This window comes from Oryzias melastigma, linkage group LG15 (genome assembly GCF_002922805.2).
Source record: "Oryzias melastigma strain HK-1 linkage group LG15, ASM292280v2, whole genome shotgun sequence".
Classification (NCBI taxonomy): Eukaryota; Metazoa; Chordata; class Actinopteri; order Beloniformes; family Adrianichthyidae; genus Oryzias; species Oryzias melastigma.
The window spans coordinates 361,271-381,566 of record NC_050526.1 but is presented as its reverse complement, the minus strand read 5'-3'; the positions used below and the strand labels follow the sequence as shown (position 1 = coordinate 381,566).

General features: G+C 34.6%; 1 long non-coding RNA gene across 1 annotated transcript in view; it reads left to right on the top strand.

Annotated features, from left to right (window-relative positions):
* The window catches only part of LOC118599731, a 38,331-nt gene extending 36,995 nt beyond the window's left edge, over window positions 1-1,336 (top strand). The window contains exon 3 of the long non-coding RNA XR_004949214.1: window positions 191-1,336. This is a non-coding gene — a long non-coding RNA (uncharacterized LOC118599731). The remainder of the gene's footprint in view (window positions 1-190) is intronic.
* The last annotated feature ends 18,960 nt before the right edge of the window (window positions 1,337-20,296 follow it).

Below are 20,296 nucleotides of genomic sequence, written 5' to 3'. Positions count from 1 at the left end.
ATATTTGTGAATTGCTGGAGGCAAAGATTATTCAGACAAATATCCTATCCAGTTTTACAATCTTGGAACTTCTGGATGGGTTAAAGGGTCGATTGGTTCTGGTAATTAGAGTTGACGTGAATGATTATTTATTTATCCCTCTTGTTTCCAATGCTGCCGTTTTACTTACTTGGATGCTTCTGTCATGCAGATACAGTCGGTTAGCTTGGTTCCTTCTGCATGCCGTGGTCGTCTCCAGGTCTCAGCTGCTGCTCCCTGAGGGCATTACTGCCCATCATCAGCCCAAATGCAGCACTGACCTGCTGCCAGTTGTGTGCTGCAATGACCCAAGAATGCCACCTTGGAGCTGGTGTTGCAGAAAACATCATGACCCGAAAACAGCACAAGGAGTTTATTTCCATATTAATTAAGTTTTGGTTGTAAGTTGATCTTTTACAGTCTCACAATGTCATTAATTTAAATAAAAATACATAAAAATGAGGAATTTTCACAGCAATTATTAGGTTAAAATTATTTGCGATTAAAATCGATTAAGTATTTACAGGTCACGATTAATTAATCACACAAAAATGTATCCCATGACAACACTAAATATATTATATTTTTCCAAATAAACTTTTTTTTACTCTTCTATGCAGTACGTACAAGTTCTTTTCAAAATAAAATAAGATCCTCCTGCTACAGCAGATTTACTTGCAATTATATACTTTTAAGAATGTTGAGTCTAAACAGCAAATAGACTGTTGTGCAGCTGCAAATAAGAATATGTGCTTAAACTCTTTTGAAAGCAGCTCTGACAATTTGCTTAGTTATCGAACGTCTGTATTTGTGATGAGTGGAAAGGCCTCAAAATGTTTGCTAGCATCACATCACCTCAGTTTAAGCATTAATGCTAACAAACTTAGTATTTATATCAATCGTTATCTACAATGGAGAAATAAAAGATGTAGTATTTTTCAAATGTCATTTGTTTTACACATAAAGCTGAAGGAAATCTGGATCTTGCTACAAAATAACCATCAGAAAATATAAAAACAAAAGAAGAAACCCTAAAAAAGCAGATAAATCTAAGAGCACACAAATGTTAAAATTACATGACGATCGTATGACTGAATAATGAAACCCCACATTCATCGAACACCTGAATTTAACACTTAAGCTTCTGCTAAAAGAGATTTAAACTCGTCATTTTAATGAGAAGAGTTTCCAAGATCAAAGCACCACAGCCAACAGATGGCTGTTCTCATCACATGACCTGTAGGTTTCAGATGTTCCTGTTTATCCAATCATCCCGCAAGATATGTAAGCAAGTCTGAAGAAAAAAAAGAAAAAAAAAGCTTTAGCTGTGTTTGAGCTGTCAGCAACAGAAGGCTGTTGAGGACGACGCTTAATCGAGCAACACCAGGATATGAAAGCTGCAACAATAATACAGACTGACGCACTTTTAGACATAAAAAAACCTGTTCTTATTATATCTTTCCTAGTTTCCTCCTGTGTTCTTCCAGCTCTTATCGTCCCCTTTGATAAATGTCTTTTCACTTTTATCTTGTGATGCTTTTAAAACAACAGACAGAGCGCGGAGGACGATTCATGGGGCTTCACGGCCAGATAACAGCCTAGATGTTGTAAAGGCCAAAAAAGGACAAAAGTTTCAGATTAAATGATCGGACTAATACTAAACTTGGACATTGGTGGTGTGCCATATTTCAGCCACACACTACGAAGAGTTTGCAGGAGGGAGAGAGAATCTGAAGAAGGTTCAGACCCCTACTGTACATGTCGTCCACAAATACACACAGATGCAACAAAAGAACCAATGAAGAAGTCACAAATAACCTACATTTGCTTACATTTTTATAGAATGAACCTCTAAATATAAATATTTTTTACCCAACAGCAAAACAGACTGATGCTCTTTTTCTGCAAGTTGCATTTATCACGTTGGATGTTAAAGCTTCTATTTCTTTGGTTTATTTCTGTATTTTCTGCTCTTTTGTTCCCCTATAACAGAAGAAACCATTTTGATCTGGATTTTAGTGTTTACAACGGCACAAAATGTTCCTTTGGTCTACAAATCATTTGCTATTTTTCACTAAGTGCAACATAATTACTTTTAGAAGATTGAAAATAATTTGTAAAATGTCGATTTTCCTCTGCAAAAACCATTTTATCTTTGCTGGAAAAGTTCATTTTTAAAGTTTTCTCAGCTTGATCAACAAAAGAGTCATCATCAATAATATTAGTCACTGAAAACAGTCATCACGATTCATAACACATCTTTCTGTTTTCTGTGAAAAAGTATCCCCACTCACCTTGCGAGAATACAAAAATATAGTAAATATAACACTAGAAAAAGTTAAAAATTGATTAAATCAAGACATTCGTGGATAACCATACATTCATATTGTACTTGGCCATATTCATTCTACAAATCCTGATTAATAACACCTTTAACAGCAGTGACTTTATAGAAATTATTCACAGTTAACCCTGGAGGTCATGACCTTGACCTGTCACTGTTTTGTTTGGTGTTTTTTCGTACTGGGGTTTTCTCATCAGATAAGAGCGTTTTTTCCTGATGTTTAATAGTATTATGCCCATAATATAATCAAAAAATATCCTTAATACAGTGTGGCCCTCTTTAAAATCTGAAAGTGATGTTTAGTCTTTTTGGGTTATTTCCTGTGGGATCTGAGCTCAAAACTTGCTGTGATGAATCTCAGCATTTTCAAGGTCATTACAGCCGTTCTAACAGACCCACTCTGACAGAAAATGGGTTTTTATCATCTTCTTGTGACATTTGTTTCTAATAGAGAAAGAAAATAAAGTTTAAAATTTCATTTCTGTGTTTTTGTTTTTCAAATGGTGTGAATGAGGAGCAGACGAAAAACAAAAAAAATGCCACTTTGGGCGGCTCGCTGCTCTGCAACGGAGAAGGGGACGGGGGCGGGGTTGCACCAACAACTCACTCTAAGTGAAATGTATTGATTAAAATGGCATATTGATCATTAAAAGACCACCAGGAGCACTTTTACCACATTAAAGCTTGTGTTTTAAAACAAGTCCAGATTTAACGGACGTCAGCAGCTAAGGCACATGTGTCAAAGTCAAGGCCCGGGGGCCGGATCCGGCCCTCCGGGTAATTCTATCCGACCCTCCAGATTATTTTATTTTAATGTTATTAATGACCCAATGTTATTTTGTGCTTATTTCTAAATTGTATAATTCTGACAAAAAATATTTGATGGAGAGTAAATTACTGAAAGTTATTTAAGGTTTAAGTTGATTTATTCTGGAATAATATTCCTGTCTTTTTATTATTCATAATTATGTTGAAAAAGTTACGGTTTTAAAGTTTTGAAAATTGGCATTCTGCTAGCTTTGTGGACTATTTTGGCATTTACTAAGATTTTTTTTATGCCATTTTGAAATTTAGTTAATATTTTGGCTACATGCTAGCTGATTTGGCTAATTTAGGCTTTTTTTTAGGCTGTTTGGGAGTTTTGCTAATATTTTGGCTACATGCCTTACTCTTGGAGTAAGGCAAATATTTACATGCTAGCTGTTTTAGCTAATTTAGGCTTTCTTTTCTTAGTTTTTTTTTAATATTTTGAAGTTTAGCTCATGCTAGCGTTTTTGGCTAACCTACGTTTTTTTTTTTTTTAGGCTAATTTGGTATTTAGCTAATATTTTAGCTGCCTATCAGCTTCAGCGTTTCCAGCTAATAACTTTAACATTTTCAACTATCAGCTTCAGCATTTTTATTTATCAGTTTCACCATCTTCAGCTATCAGCACTAGCATCTTCAGCGGCCACTTTCAGCTTACAGCATTCACACTAGCATTATCACAGGTAATGCAATATATCTAGTTCATAATTATGTTTTAAAGTTTTGAAAATTGGCATTCTGTTAGCTTTTTGGACTATTTTGGCATTTACTAAGATTTTTAATGCTTTTTTGGAGGTAAGCTAATATTTTCAGCTACATGCTAGCTGTTTTAGCTAATTTAGGCTTTTTTAAAACATGTTCAATATATGCTTCTCCTGTTCGGCCTGCGACCTAAGGTGTGGTTTGGATTTTGGTCCCTTGTGTGATTGAGTTTGAACCCTGAGCTAAGAGGACAGGGTTTCTTGTTGAGCTGACGCCTCACAACCATGATCTGTCTCTCCTTTCGTCTCTTTGTAAACGTCGTGGCTGTGTCTCACATTAGTTTCCTCTTCGCTGCCTTCTCAGTATTTGGAAAACTTGAGGCAGAGAGGAATCAAATAAGTGGAGATTGCTTTCACTCATGGAGAAGAAGGAAGAGGATTAAATCTTATATATGAACAGGCCGCCCTGCAGTCACAATAGACGAACTCGCTCTCACTCACAGCTGTACTAATATTACCAGCCTTAAGAGGAAGAAGTACTTTAAAAACAGTCGAGTTTAATTTGAATGTAAATGTTCTTACTTCTATACATCCTGATTTTGTTTGAATGTCTGTAGATTGAGTGTCTATCATTGTCTCTCCAAAGACTTTGAAGTGCTGCCACGTTCAGAGCAGTTTGACCTACTTTAGAAACCACAAGAGCTACTGAACCTCAGTGAAGATGCATTTGTAAAACAACCTTTTATGAAACGTGTGACTTATTGCGAAGACGGAATGATGTTGGTTGCTTATGTGTGATTTTTATTTTAAATCACATTTACATTTTTTCTTGATATACACAGTAGGGATCAAACGTTTGGGCACCCCAGGTAAAATGTTATAATATTGTGCTTAAAGAAGCCAAAGAAACATTTAAAAATCCTCTAAAGGTATCAGATTATGAGATATTCTGGGGCTGTGGATACTATAAATTCTGCAAGGGACCCAAACTTTTTCACACTCCAATATGCCGTTTTCTGTCATTTTGAGTGGGAAAATACTGGAAATAAAGGCTTTTTTTAAAAACATATTTAAAGAATGTCTCGTCTGTAATCAGATGCCTTTGGAATATTGTTTTTTTTTCATCTTTCCTTGGGATCTTTATGCACAATAATATAACATTTTACCTCGAGTGCCCAAACTTTAGATCCCCACTGTGATTTAATGCTCCGTTTGCTGCATCACACTTTTGGAATCTGACAAAAAAGCAAAACATTTTTTTTTAGCTTCTTAATATTCTTTTTAGAAACAAATAATTTAACAATTTCTTCAGCAAACAATTAACAATCATATTAAATAGTCAATGTAATGAAGTAAAATACATCTTCAAAAGAGAATCTCACAGTTCTGAAAGAAAACAAATATCATTAGATCAACAATCACATATTCAACTTGTGCATAACCTTAAAGTTGACCAATATATATTATATTGTTTTTTTAATGGTGTGATTTAAAAAAGATGCTTAATTCCCCAAAAAAAGTTATAAAGTTTTAAAGTTAAAAACTGCAGGACAACATCAGGACCTCCAGTCGCTCACAGACTTCAGTAGAAGTTCCCAAAGTAAATTCTATTGCCAGTTGGTTGAAAAAAAAAACACTTCTTTTATGTATGAATGAATTAATGAAATGATTTATTTCAAGCAATCAGGTCATAATACATAGCATATCACTCAATGAATCACAAGTAGATCGCTTGAAAGAGAGTGAAAGGAAGCGAACTTATATAATCCACCTGACTATTAAAAAATAAATTAAAAAAAGAACACCATTTACTTTTTTTTTTTTTGTTTGTTTTTGCACAAATATTTTCCAGTTCTAACAGGACATTTACATTTATTTTCATTTCTGATTCTCTTTATCTTGGTATTTGGTGTTTCTGCTTATGTGTGAAAACTTTTAATATTCAACTAACCGCAAACATTTCAAATCTCCTCAGTGACAAAAGTCTTAATTTTATTGGAAACAGAAAAGAAGAAAAAGAATAGGATTTTTGTTATCTTTTAATGCACACATTTAAAAAACAAAAAGTTGTTGCACTTTAACATATAGAATAAAAAAAATCCTTATTTTTTGCCAGTAAAAATCTCTATTATCAGTTTCCTGTGTATCATACCGGAAACGTAGTTTATCCAAAGAGATTTAGATTCTTCATTACAGCCTTCCAAACAATCTGGAACAATAAGACAAGAAAAAAAATGTTGTTTAAATATTAGCAAAATAAACTATAGGCCTATATATGAGATGAAAATAGTTTTGGGGAGATGTAAAAAAAAGAGAAAAAAAATTAAGATTCATGCAGCAGCACCAAACTGGATTTTTTTTATTGCTCTACTCTTATTTTGTTTAAACTCCTCTGCATAAAAAGTCTCACCCTTCTTTTTTTCTTTGTTTTTTCCACGTTTTAAAAAGCTTTGATGTCACTCCAGATGAGGGTCTGTCAGGAAGCCCGGTTTGTCCCAGAGGCAGCCTCAGGCATTCTGGCAGCAACCGGGCAACTAAGAAATCCTCCTTAAGGTTCCCAACTAGCATAAAGCCGCCGTGTGCACAGACACCTGAGAATGCAGAAAGAGGCTGCTCTTCATAATAACAGGAATTCTGTCACAGTATATTTCAAGGTATTTATCCACCAACCAAATGAAAAGATAAGTTAGACACTTTGATATTTGGTTGCATCAATTTTGTCCTTAAATATGTTGCTGTGTTATTTTTATTTTTAGCAATTTTTCCCCTTAAACATTGAAATATTTGTAACAGAGAATAATACTTTCTATATTTCTATAAGCTCTATATTCATTTTGAATTTCATACATTTCTTCATAAAATAATTTAAATAATTTGTGATGATTAAATCACTAAATTTTACTAATTAAGGTTTTATGTTGTTTATTCTGATTAAAACATCTAAACTGGTTAAAATTTTTTGATACAGTTGCAAAAAAGTCAAACTTCCAATTTTAAAAAAAAAAAATAAAAAAATAAAAAAAACACACACCCAGAGAGCACATCCATATGTATAGTATTCATAGAAGAAGATCGTCACTGACAGTGATTTTGTCCCAGAAATGTGTGTTGTGACTGAAGCTGATATGAGATAAAAGGTACAAATGACAGAAATCCATAAATAAAATAATCGCCGTTTGTGAGTCACGTACAAAAGAAGAGTTTAGACGAGAATGCAGAGCTCAGTGGAGAGTAAAGTCTGTGTAACCTGTCATAAATCTCAATTCACAGCAGTAGACAGCTTCCAACTTTTACAGGAACCTGGCAGATCCCATCCAGTAAACAATATTTCCATAATCCAGGTGGGGAAAGAAGATAGCAGCAAGACTCTAAAATGTAAAACATGATTTATTTTCTTGCAAAAACTCTCAATTTACGCTCATCTTTAAATTCACTTTTCAGCGTTGCTCATCTGAGACATTTTGTTGATTTAGACAAGGAGGAATGTAATCATAATCAAAATGAATCAAGTTTATAACTGATCTACACTTTGGGGACATTTTTTTTTTCACAAATCACAAATTCAGAATTATCCTTTGGTCTTAAAGAAACTGCTGAAAGTCCAAATATATTTTTTTCTATTGTAAAATTGTTCTTAGTGATCTTTTAATTATGGTTTTGATATATATTTTTTGATATAAATCATTTGTCTTTTTTTAAGACATTTGAAATACAATTTTAGATTGTGGGCGGGACTGTAGACACAGAGAACCCCGCCCCCTTCGCTGTCAGCTCTGTTCGTGCTCTCACGTGCTAGCTTGTAGCCTCAAGCTAACATTAGCGGTACAAAAAAAAAACAACGAGCTATACTGGATCAATCCAGTCGTACAGTTTTGAGCCAATCACAATTTGCTACGGCACAAGTGTTAAAGCCTCAGAGGAAACTTTGGCCCCGCCCATTTCAGTTGCTGTGTCATTAGTCTGAACCTTTTCTAGCATCCGGTTTTCTGATCCAAAGCAATTTGAATGAATAAATACTCAGAAACGCTGTTTTAATCAAACATTCTTTTAAATAGGTTCTTTAATATGAGAAATGACACTATGACACTTGCACAAAATTCTATTGAAATTCTAGAAATGAAAAAAAGAATTTACACGCGATTTACACTATATCTATTAAATTCTGCAAATTAACACAAATCAACTCAAACGACTGCTGTGAACAATTCTTTAATTTACAGCAAATACATTCACATTTCTGCCATGGCGCTACATTTATCAACATCAAAGGAGACGTCTGCATCTTATTCCGGACATGGAGCGGCGAGCTACGTGGGAGCGGTTACGGAAGAAGAGATTCTGGGAAATGGTGGTTTTTACAGCGGAGCTGTGGATCCAACAATTCCACATGACACGCTCAATTTTTGATGAGCTGTGATGCTGTGGGACCTCTTATGGTGCCAGCACTTAATTAAAAAAAAAACAAAAAAAAAACACGTAAAAAAAAAAGATAAAAATGCAGTTTTGCGAAATATGTCCATTTCGTTCCACCTCAAAAACCACCTCCTCCACGCACAACAACTTTTTTTTGAGAAATGCAAGTTTTTTTGAAATGCTTGTATTTCTATAAGGCAAATTTATTATCACAGATTCAATTTGCACAATTCTGATTTTGTTACATAATTTAAAGTACTTCCTTTTTTTATGTTCATGTATGATAAAACCCATTTCATCACATTTTATCCATCAAAATATTATCTAAGGAATTCTTTTTGGGTTTTACTTTACAATTTCAGTCATGTCAGTCAGTTAATTATGCAACAAAGTTATTTACAACTTTTTTTAAGTGAAGATTTGTCAACTTTCAACATTTGTAATATAAAAAAAATGTCCGTGTGAGCAACTTTTTGTTTCATACTAAAGCAGCTGGGCCAACTTTTCCTAAAGTGTTTTGTTGTCTTGATGAATTGAAACAAGAATTTATGTTTTTCAGAAAAAAATCTTCCAGAAAACAATCCGCTGGTTTGTATCCACCGTTATTGATTCTGTGAGAAGCTGCTGCCGTGGGGACGGATTGTTCAACTTTAGGAAAACATTTTGCTTTAACTCTTTTTTCTGTTTTAATATCACAGCTTTTGGAAATATCTCCGAGCCCCGAGGGGCTTGCAGTGACACGAGACTAAAAAGGTCACAGGATCTTTATTCGTGCCGGTAATGGCATTCTTGCAGTAAAATGAGCACCTATTATTTTAAATCTTTTCTCCTGCTTGATATTTGGAGGCTTTATGGTCAGCGTGCCCTGTGGCTGGACTTCCATTTTCTCCTTTATGACGGTGTGAAAGGGCACTTTTCTCCAAAATAAAGAAAAAAGTAAAATTTGAACTTTGTGAAACCTCTTTTTTTTAGGGGAAAGTAAGTTTAACTGTCTTAAAGTTGGAAATGCTGGCGGTGAAAACGCAAAGAATAAGTTTTACTCCTCTAACTTGTAATGCTTAGTCGCCACTTTTTGGTCAGATGTACAAAGCAGCTGATTGCAGCTCAGATTCCCAGAGATAAACACTGATGGGAATTTAGCTAAATGATTCCCCAAATGTTTTCTGATTGTTTGTCGTCCGGGCCGCCTGATGCTGCTGAAAGTGTTTGTCTATTTTTGAGTCTTTTCATCGTGGCAGCAGTCAGAACCGATGCAGATCAACATGTTTTCACCTGAAGCTACAGCAAGTTGCAGAGAGGCGGAGACGAACAATATGTGCAGTTGGGGCTTTGACAGTAACTGCTCTGGAAAGGTTGATGCTGACTAATCGAATAGATAAGGAAGTCTGATGCTGGGAAAAACAATGAAATGTGTGTACATGCACACAAAAATGACACATCTATTGTCTTTTCATTTGTTGACAGGATGAACGGACTGGCCTGGTGTGATTGTTTTGAACAAAAACATGCTTCTGGTGTGTCATAATGGAATAAATATTCAATTTAACAGCTGACAGCTGTGATGGTTAAAACAATTTCCTTTTTTGTTTTTGATAAACCAGTTCCATGTTCTTAAAAAAGGGAATACTCCATGTTTATAATTTTTTTTTCTTTTTAGCCTTGAATAAATCCATCTCCTAATCTTCCCGGATGTGCATCATAGCAGGGGGCTGCAGGTAATCTTCCAAGGGAGGCAAATGCATGAATGCTAATGGGGACATTCACACTACCAGAATATTTAAGGATTAAAATCACACTGATATTTATACATAACAAATACAAATTACAATTTGTCCCAACTAAGCATTAATGAAAATGTTTCATGTTTATAAAAATGTAAAAAAAAAAAAATGCAGAAAAGAGCTTAAAAATATATATATTTCTGTCAGGATTTTTGGACCAATAGGCAATTCCAAGCCTCATAGGCCACTGTATCTACAGTGGGACAAAAAAAGTAATTTATCCCACTTAAAAAAGATGGTAGGCGCCTGTAATGTTCATCACAGGTATACCTAAACTATAAGAGACAAAAAAAAACTGTAAGTTATGGTGGAAAATAAGTATTTGGTCAATAACAAAAGTTCATCTCAATACTTTGTTATATACTCTATTCTCACAGCGGTTTCTCTAAGTCTTCACAAGGTTTTCACAAACTGTTGCTGATGTTTTGGTCCATTCCTCCATGCAGATCTCCTCGAGAGCAGCGATGTTTTATTGGCAACACAGACTTTCAACTCCATCCAAAGGTTTTCTATGGGGTTAAGATCTAGAGACTGGCTACTGGTTAGGTCACTCCAGGACCTTGAAATGCTTCTTACGAAGCCCCGCCTTCATTACCCGGGCGGTGTATTTGGGATCAAGCTGAAAGATCCATTGTGACCCCACAGAGTGAGATCTTATGTGGAGCCCCAGATGGAGGGAGATTATTAATGGTCTTGTTTATCTTCCATATCCTAATAATTGTTGATTTCTTCACACTAAGCTGCTTACCTTTTGCAGTCTTCCCAGTCTGGTGGAGGTCAACCATTTTGTTTCTGGTGTCCTAAGATAGCTCTTTGGTCTTGTTCATAGTAGAGTTTGGAGTGTGACTCTTTGAGGTTGCGGACAGGTGTCATTAATGCAGGTAACGAGTGGAGGAGAGAGGATCCTCTTACAGAAGAAGATACAAATCTATGACATTTGTTGGTGACCAAATACTTATTTTCCACCATTATTTGCAAATAAATTCTTTAAAAATCAGACAAAATCATTTTCAGGTTTTTTTTTAACTCATTTTGTCTCTCATGGTTGAGTTATCTCTTTGATGCAAGCACAGGCCTCTCTCATCTTTTTAAGTGGGAGAACTTGGACAATTTGTGGCTGGCTAGATACTTTTTTACCCCGCTGTATCTGTTTTCATGGCCGATAACCTGGATCAGGTGTGTCCAGACAGTACGTACCTGCCTGAGCAGGGTAATGTGGCCTTCAGAGCCCACCCCTACATTAGACCGTGGGCCAGCTCATCCGTTTTGTAACAAGCTAAGCACGAATGCAGACATAAATGTTCTGAGTGACTCACAGAGAGGTTGCATAACAGCATAAACATGTCTGCCTCCGAGCCCTAATGTACATGACGATGATTTAACAGTCAGACGCCCTTGAACACTTAGCAGGGTCTGAGTGTGAAGACTCACAGTTGGAGTTCACTACTTTAACGGGGGTTTCAATGAGTACAGCCGGATTTCTTCTCCGTCATAGGAGTTGATGCGCTGGGTCACCCGCTGGATCGTGGAATCGTGAGGAGGGGTCCAAACTGTTCAACATTTTTGAGTTCTCTAGCGGTTCTGATGGTGAAGTAAATGAGAAAACAGCTTTTGGACAGTCGGACACTGACTTGAGGGCCAGAGAATAAGTTGAACCTCAAGTAAACAGTTCGTATGGATGCAATAGATAGTTTTTTAATGAATTTGAGAAGATGTTGTTCCTCCAAATTGTAGACTTTGCTGCATCTGTTGGATGAAAAGTCATCATTCACTGACTTCAAGTTTGTTCCACCATCATTTCTTTTTTAAGAGTTAAAAATCTTTTTTTTAATCCACATATTTAACATGGTTCCCGTAAAATTCCAGGAATCAAAGATTTTGACTGTTGCCAAGTACATTAAACCTTTTGATTAGCAAGACTTGAATTAAGCTACACAAGTCTTATTGTTGATCAGATGCAGACATCGTTGTGTCTAACTGACAAAATTGCTTAAAAATGTCATAGATATTGTAGAATTAAATTAACAGATTTGCATTCTTTAACCCTAAAAAACCCTTTGTATCATATTTGACCCATGTTTTTTAAGACTCCTATCTCATTTTCTCATTTTTGAAGGCTTTTAAGGCTATTTTATCATATGTAATTTTACAAGACACCTTTAGATGGCACTGTGGTTAAGTAAAGTCAGAAAGTAGAAAAAAAGGGAAAAAGAAAAGAGTACAAGGAAGTAAGATCCGTTGAGAAGATCAGCGTCAATCAAGAAAAGAAGCTAAAAAAAAAGAGAAAATAAAAGTTCTAATACCTGTTTTGGCAGCGTACAGCCAACGAGTTTTGTTTATTGTGAGTGTGAACGTTTATTATCAAGATTTGTATTTGATTTGATTACAATTAATTGTTTTGTATGTGTTTTCTATATTTTTCAGCAAATGTGTAAAACTAACAACTTTACATTGTGCCTGAATTGTATTTTTACTAAACTCCATAATGTATGTAAAGATCTCAAATTAGCAATCTTGGAGGTTGCAAATATTTGTACTTGAATTTTCAAAGACAGATTTTGAGTATTTAAGTACTCAGATACTCATTACAACCCTAGTAAATAAAAGGTGTGTAAAAATATATATAAATTCAGAAAAATATTGAAATATTTTCTTTGGCGATACTTTTATCAATTTAAAATGCTGCCAAATACGATCATTATTTAATTATGTGTGAGCAAAAATGTAGTTCAGCCTCTTTCTGGTCTTACAGGTTAAGACATATTTATTCTTCTGTAACATTTTTTGTTGTAAAAATCAGACAAAGTTGAGTTTTGAAAGAATCTGTCTGAAATAACTGGAATAAAACGCCATAAAAGCAAGATACAGTTTCGGTGATTAATGTTTTGATCCTTAAAAATCTGATAAAAAAGAAATTTTACAATTATATTTATGTGAAATGTGAATAAATATTCAGATAAAGTTTTTATTAAGTGATAATAAAGAAAAAAAGTAAAATATTATCTTTGATACTGTCTTGTGATATACTGATACATATCGTATCGTGGCACGTATCACAGTACGTATCGTATCTCCTTACGTATCACTTTGTTTATCCCTCTAAATAAGGTGTTTTTTTCCCCTGTTTTTTTTTATCTAAAACCCTTTCTTTTAAACCTAAAAGTTTTTTGTAACTTTTTTAATCTTCTAAAAAAATGCTCTCACAAACAGCAACACACACTTTCAATCAAACCCAGAAAAAGTCTGGGTTTGATGCCGAGCGGAGCAAAGCGATAGCTTAAAGGCCTGTCTCTGTTTTCATCTATTACTGACACCCAACTGACATCAAACTAGTGAAAAATGGGTGTTTTGGTACTTCAGAATGCAGATTAAGAGAAGAAATAAAGCATAACAGCTTAAAAACTTCCATTCATAAAAAAGTTATGACTTGTATAGGAGCCTTTGAGGAACAGCTGGCATGCAGACACGTCTCTCATCTCTATCTGGCTTTTGTTTTCCGATTTCTCTCGGCTGTTTGCTTTTCTCTGCTGTTTGATCTCATCACTCTAGACATCCACACTTGACCTGAAAAGATAATCTACTCTTGTCTTAATGTGACACTCCACTACTTTACTCACTTCTCAGCTTGTGATGTTTCATTTAAGACTCCAGACCTTAAAGTCTTCATGTTTATAAAGCAAGGTAGAACTAATGCTGCCAAACATGTCTACTAATGTGTTTATTCTCAAAAGGAAGTGTCTGAAATACTCGTCATATTGGAGAAAAACAGATTTTGAGAGTTTCATACTTTTCTTTTTCCTCACATCAGAACTGTGACACTTTTAAATGTGTCAAATTAATTAACATTTTCGTTTATTGAAAAGTTCTAAATGAGTCACTTTCAGGAACCCACACACACAAAGCTCACTTCAAAAGTGACTCTTTAATTGGTGTTGAGCCCCACTGGGGTGGACACGAGGACACGTTTCTGGCTAATGACTGCGTGTTCTGCTGACAGACATGAGCTAATGAGGAACATGGACCTGGTCTGAAGCCCGACGTACAAAGATCACAGAACTGCAGATATTAAATATCTCTAAGAGTTTAATTCAGTAACTATTAACTGTTCTGATGAAGAAAAACAAATAAAAAATAACTTGGTGTATGCGATGGAGCATTAGGGCCAGTTTACAAACATTTTTTTTAATTACAACTTTAAATTTTGTACATTTACGAGTACAAAGTTATAATTGTTAAATTACAAGAATAAAGTCGTATATTTATGACTTCAAAAGTCAGTGACTAAATTTCTGACTTTTTCTCATTAATGTAAATGTTTTAAAGTAATAAATTTATGATTCTTTTCTCATAAATGTAAGGGGTTTAAAGTCATAAATTTATTACTTTAAATGTAGTCTATTTACAAGAAAAAGGTGACACATTTCCGAGAAATAATCTAATAAATTTACAAGAAAAAACGTCAGATTTACAAGAAAAAAAATCATAAATTTATGTGAAAAAAGTAATAAAGTTGCACGAAAAAAGTAATAAATTCAAGATAAAAAATGTCATAATTAAAAAAGAAACATAATCATTTTACGTGAAAAAAGTAATAAAGTTACAAAAAATGTCATAAATTTATGAGGAAAAAAGTAACAAATTTACGAGAGAAAAAAAGTCTTAAATTTATGAGAAAAAAGTAATACATTTACGAGAAAGAAAGTCTTAAATTTGCAAGGAAAAAAAAGTAATACATTTACGAAAAAAAATGTCGTAAATTTACGAGAAAAAAGTCATAAATGTACGAGAAAAGATGTCATAAATTTAGGAGAGGAAAGTCATAAATTAATGTGAGTCATAAATGTACGAAAAAAGGCATACATTTATGAGAAAAAAGTCTCATATTTATAAGAAAAAAAACATACATTTACAAGAAGAAAGTCATACATTTTAGAGAAATAAAGCCATAACTTTACAAGAAAAAGTAATTAATTTACGAGAAAAAATGTCATAAATTTACAAGAAAAAAAGTCATACATTTTAGAGAAATAAAGCTATAACTTTACAAGAAAAAGTAATTAATTTACGAGAAAAAATGTCATAAATTTAGTAGAAAGAAGTCATAAATTTAAAAGAAAAAAACTAATAAATTGATGAAGTCAGAAATGTACATACATTTATGAGAATAAAAGTAATAAATTAATGAGGAAAGAATCAAATTTGTTTGTTTATCAGAGCTTTGCTTGAAGATGAAAGACATGGACCGTCTTATGAAGCTTTATTTCCAGATTGGTGTCAAAAACAAAGAAAATCGGAACCTTTTGGTGACTCAAAATCAATTTATTATCAGAGAGGCTGAGTTTCCAGGATTCTGTGTCAGTAATGTGGAGTTTCATTTGTAAAATAAAGAGCTCAGAGACACGCGCTCGCTGGACCGCCACTTTATTCTACCCTTTCAATTCACACACCCAGTCCCACATTGGTTTCAGGATGATTGTTTGTTTCTTTTACCTTAAGTTGAAGAATAAACATTGATAAAACACTCAACATTAAATGAAATAAATAAAATATAATGCACATCAGATCACATCAAATCAAGAAGATGCATCAAGGCCGAGCTCCTGGCCAGGTGTCATTAGGATTCAAAGGCAAATTTATTAATCTTACCTTCACATCATAAAAAACATGTTCTCAATCTTTGGTCAGAATATTTGGACTAATAGGCCAGTAAACTTTCATGTACATGTTTTATTAATTAGGACGTTTTTCTCTTTAAAATTAAAAACTGGCTTTCATCTCTTTGCAAGTATCCATTTATTATTATGGAAAATGACTTGTATCAAATAATATATTTTTAATGACGCCATTGTTTGCAGAGTTTTTCGTGCAAACTACAGAAAAAACAATATTTGCCTAATTTAATTGTTTTTCCAGACAGGATTTCCTTTTTTTCCAATGAAGACATAAAAAACAGCAATTTAAAGGGCAGAAATCCTATTTAGAGACACATTTAACTTGTTTTAGCTCCAAACCTTAAACGTCAAGTCCTGTTTTCCTTCTCGGCTGAATCTCTGAGGCATCTGTGAGCTTGCTTATTTCTGCAATTTTGAGTTCTCACTTCTCTTTCTTTCCACTTTTCACCCCAAGTAGAAATTCATTCACATCTCTGATGACTCACTGGCATTTTGCTGCGCTCAGCAGCAATGTGGATTCATTCACAAATCTTGTGTTTCTGCGCGTACGTGTTTGTGTTGCTGATGAGCAGCACCCAACAACAGCTGCATCCGCATCGGAGGAATTTCTTTCTGTGTTCTTCTCCTTCACGATCAAGCAGACTCGGAAATTACCAGTAATGAATATTCCTCTTTTTGTTTAAATTTTTCATGTTTTTCAAGTGTTCCTCTCAGCGAAGCAGAAGCAGCTCCTTCAGAATCCGACGTTGCAGTCCTGCAGGACATTTTTGCGTCCAAGCGTTCAATAAAGCTGCTTTTAACTGCACTATGCATGCCGCCTCCCCCGTCTCGCCCCACACTTAGTCATAATAAAATCTGTTTCCAGTCACAGTGGGGTTAATTGCCTGAAACAGGAGCTACATTATTTATTTCAGCAGTAGAGGTGAGTCAAGGACACGCCGGCTGCTCCCAGCTCCAGCCTGCCATCTTTAAAAAGCCCGGATCCAGTGATCCCGAGTGAGGCTTTCACGTCTGCATATGAATGCATTTCAAATTTACTGCTATCTCACATCAGCAGCTTTACACATGACGGTGATTAAACTGGCACAATGAGAATGTGAAATGTCTTCAGCTTTCTCTGCGTGTCAAAGCTGCCTTAAAGGAGAAAAAAATCCAGTCGAAAAATTATGTTTACATAATCCTAATCCGAAAAAGTGAAAAATAACCTGAAAGGAAATTTTGAGATGCATGAGAGAATCTGTGAATGTTATTTTTTTAAAATTGCTTTTTTTACACTCAGAAGACCTTTACTGCTAAAAAAAAGCTTTACTTCATCAGTACAATCACTGATATAATATTTATATAGTTTTAGTTTGTCATCAAAATAAAGAACAATAGCTGATTAATGAGTCTTCAAATTGCCCATTTATGACCGTGTCACATCTTGAGATGGGTGAGATTAAAAAAGAAAAAAAATAAAAATACCAGGAAGGAAGTGAAAGTATAAAAGGAAGAAAAACATTATAATAAGGCAGGTGAAAAATTCTATATCCTGTCAGCTCACAGTACCAGTAAACAGGTGAGTTAAGGTTGTGGCGGTATGTCGTAGTTCCCAGGTTTGTTTGTTCCCTTGCACACCAGGTTGCATCATTTTTGCAAAGTTTGTTGAGAGTATTTTTTTCTTATTATTCTTTATTCTATTTCATTTTGTGTGCGTATTATTTATTCTGAAAGTCAATTTATATTTGCTCGATTGTATAAAAATGAAATTAAATAAAATACTAGAAAAGGTATATTTTCTACGGAGCCCCTAAAGGGACATTGGAAAAAAAAAATTAAAGTTAAAAAAAAAAAAAAGAAAAATTACTAACTGGTGCGAACCATTTAGTAAGTGGTGCCCACCAGATAGTAAGTGGTGCGCACCAGTTATTATTATTTATTTTTTATTTTTTTCTTAACTTTAATTTTTTTTTCCGATGTCCCTTTAGGGGCTCCGTAATTTCCTGTGATAATTCTAGAGTGAATGCTTTTTGCTGAATGTAGTCGCTGAAGATGCTGAATCATTTTGCTGAAAATGCAAAAGCAATTTGCAAAATGTTAAATTTGCTAAAGGACTGGAAATTTCGTTAAATAACTATGAAAGACCCCAGAAGTTGACATAAATTTATGAAACATTTGTAGTAAAATTACTTAAAAATCCTTAATACATACCAATTTTGCAAAAAACATGTAGTATGTTGCTTAAATATAAGCTAAACTCCAAAGTAGCATAAAAAAACCTCAGTAGATGTCAAATAAGCAAAAAAGCTAGCTTGTTGCTAAAATACTAGCTAAACCCCAAAATAGAATAAAATTCCTTAGTAATCTAAATTAGTCAAAAACGTTAGCCTATTGCTAACTTGCTAAAGAAGTTAATCTCTAAATTAGTCTAAAAACCCCCAGTTGATAACAAATTAGCAAACAAATATTAGCATGTTGCTAAAATAGAAGCTAAACTCTAAATTAGCCTAAAAAACCCAAATGACAACAAATTAGCCAAAAAACCATAGCATGTTGTTAAAATAGAAGACTCTAAATCAGCATATAAAAACCTCAGTAGATAAGAAATTAGCCACAGATGTTAGCATATTGCTAATATAAACGCTAAACCCTGAATTAGCCTAAATAAAGACAGTAGACAGCAAATTAAGTTCATATGTGGTAATATTAGCTAAAATCCAAATTTTGAAAATTACATAAAAGTATAAATACTATTTTAAATTAGAATAAAAAATATAAATACTATTTTATACCATAAAATTCAAAAGTGTTTGGGTTGTCACAGTGTTTTTAATCCAGAAAGTTTACCCTTTACTGACGAGGTTTGAAAATCTAGCTAAACTCCAAAATAGCCTTAAAAATTTTAGTGAGCACCAAAATAGTCCAAAAAGCTAGCAGAATGCTTTAAAACTTTTAAACCGTAACTTTTTAACATAATTATGAATAATAAAAAGTCAGGAATATTATTCCAGAATAAATCAACTCAAATTTTAAATAAATTTCAGTATTTTACTCTCCATAAAAACATATTTTGTCAAAATTACAAAAGCTAGAAATAAGCACAAGATAACATCGGGCCAATAATAACAAAAAAAATTATTAAATGATCTGGAGGGCCGGATCCGGCCCCCGGGCCTTGACTTTGACACATGTGCTTTACATGGATAGGTTGTCCTTGTCCCTTTGCTGAAAAACAGCCCCAAAGCATGATACTTCCACCCACATGCTTTACAGAAGGAATGGTTTCCTTCTTTCTCCTCCAAACATGAGTAGAGTTCCAACCATAAACTTCTAATTTGATTTCATCTGACCAGGTAATTCTCCCAAACCACTGGTCGATTGTTGTTAGTTTTCAAAAACTAAATGTTTCAACTCCATCCATCCATTCATCTGTTTTCTGAACCTGTTGAATCCCCTTTTGGGGTTATGTGGTTATTGGACCCAACTCTGCAGATGTTGGGCGGAGGCAGGATACATCCTGGACGGATTGCCAGGCTGTTGCAACATTGTATTTTTGCATATTTAATCCAAAATCAGTAACCTTTAAACTTTTCCTGTAATCGAGTTTCTTTTTCTGCCTCTTCAGCCGCCATTACAGCAAAGATCACTTACAAGATTAGTCCCTCTGGAGTGCCGTGGTGTGCAATTTTTCTAATCCAGATAAAGATGAAAATGATCATCCTTTCTCTAATAAAAGTAGTGGTTCATTATAAATCTACGACTTTGCAAATCTGCAAATGTATTGCAGTAAATTATTTCTTTCTGAGCATCAGTGCTGATCAACACCAAGTATTATTTTTCCATTCTTGTTCAGTGGAAGCTTTTTCTCCACATCAAAAGCAAGTTTCTACACAAACTTAAATCCTTGTGCCTCCTCAAAGAAAATGGGTTTGAAATCCTTGATTTAAAATGTGGTACCTCTAACTCTGTGCCAGTGGCTTACAATAATTGGTGCGTCCTCGTTCTCAGTAATGGCTCCTCCTCTGTCCTCTTCCTGCATGTGTGTGTTTGCAGCCTGAGGCGATCACTTACCAGTTCATCACAGAAGGCTGTCTTCCTAATACACTCCTGTAGGCTGCTTGTTTTATCCTTGGTACTGGGTTTGACACTCTATAATCCAGAGCTTCCCTCCATCTGCTCAGAGTAAATCTCAGACTGCCGGACCTCAGGTTTGCTATGAGGAGCTCCATTCTCTTTAATCCCCTGCAGCCAGGTCTTTCAAACTGCGGTGGATGTGATTTCTGCCGGAGCCATGACAATAACTCTGACGTGTGTTTCTCGGCTGATCTGACTCTTTAGGACTGCAGACATTTGCTAAGTTATTTCTATTTACTTAAAACACCAGAGATTTGGCTCCATTCTTTCAACTATCATAAGTCTTCAACCATTTAGGCATGATTCTGAAATGGAGACATGCAGCCTTGGGCTGATATACAACATTGTCCAGTATTAATCCATCGTCCATCCATCCATCATTTTCCACTGGGTTGCAGAGATACCCCCCAGACGTCCCTCTCCCAAGTCACTTACTCCAGCTCCTCT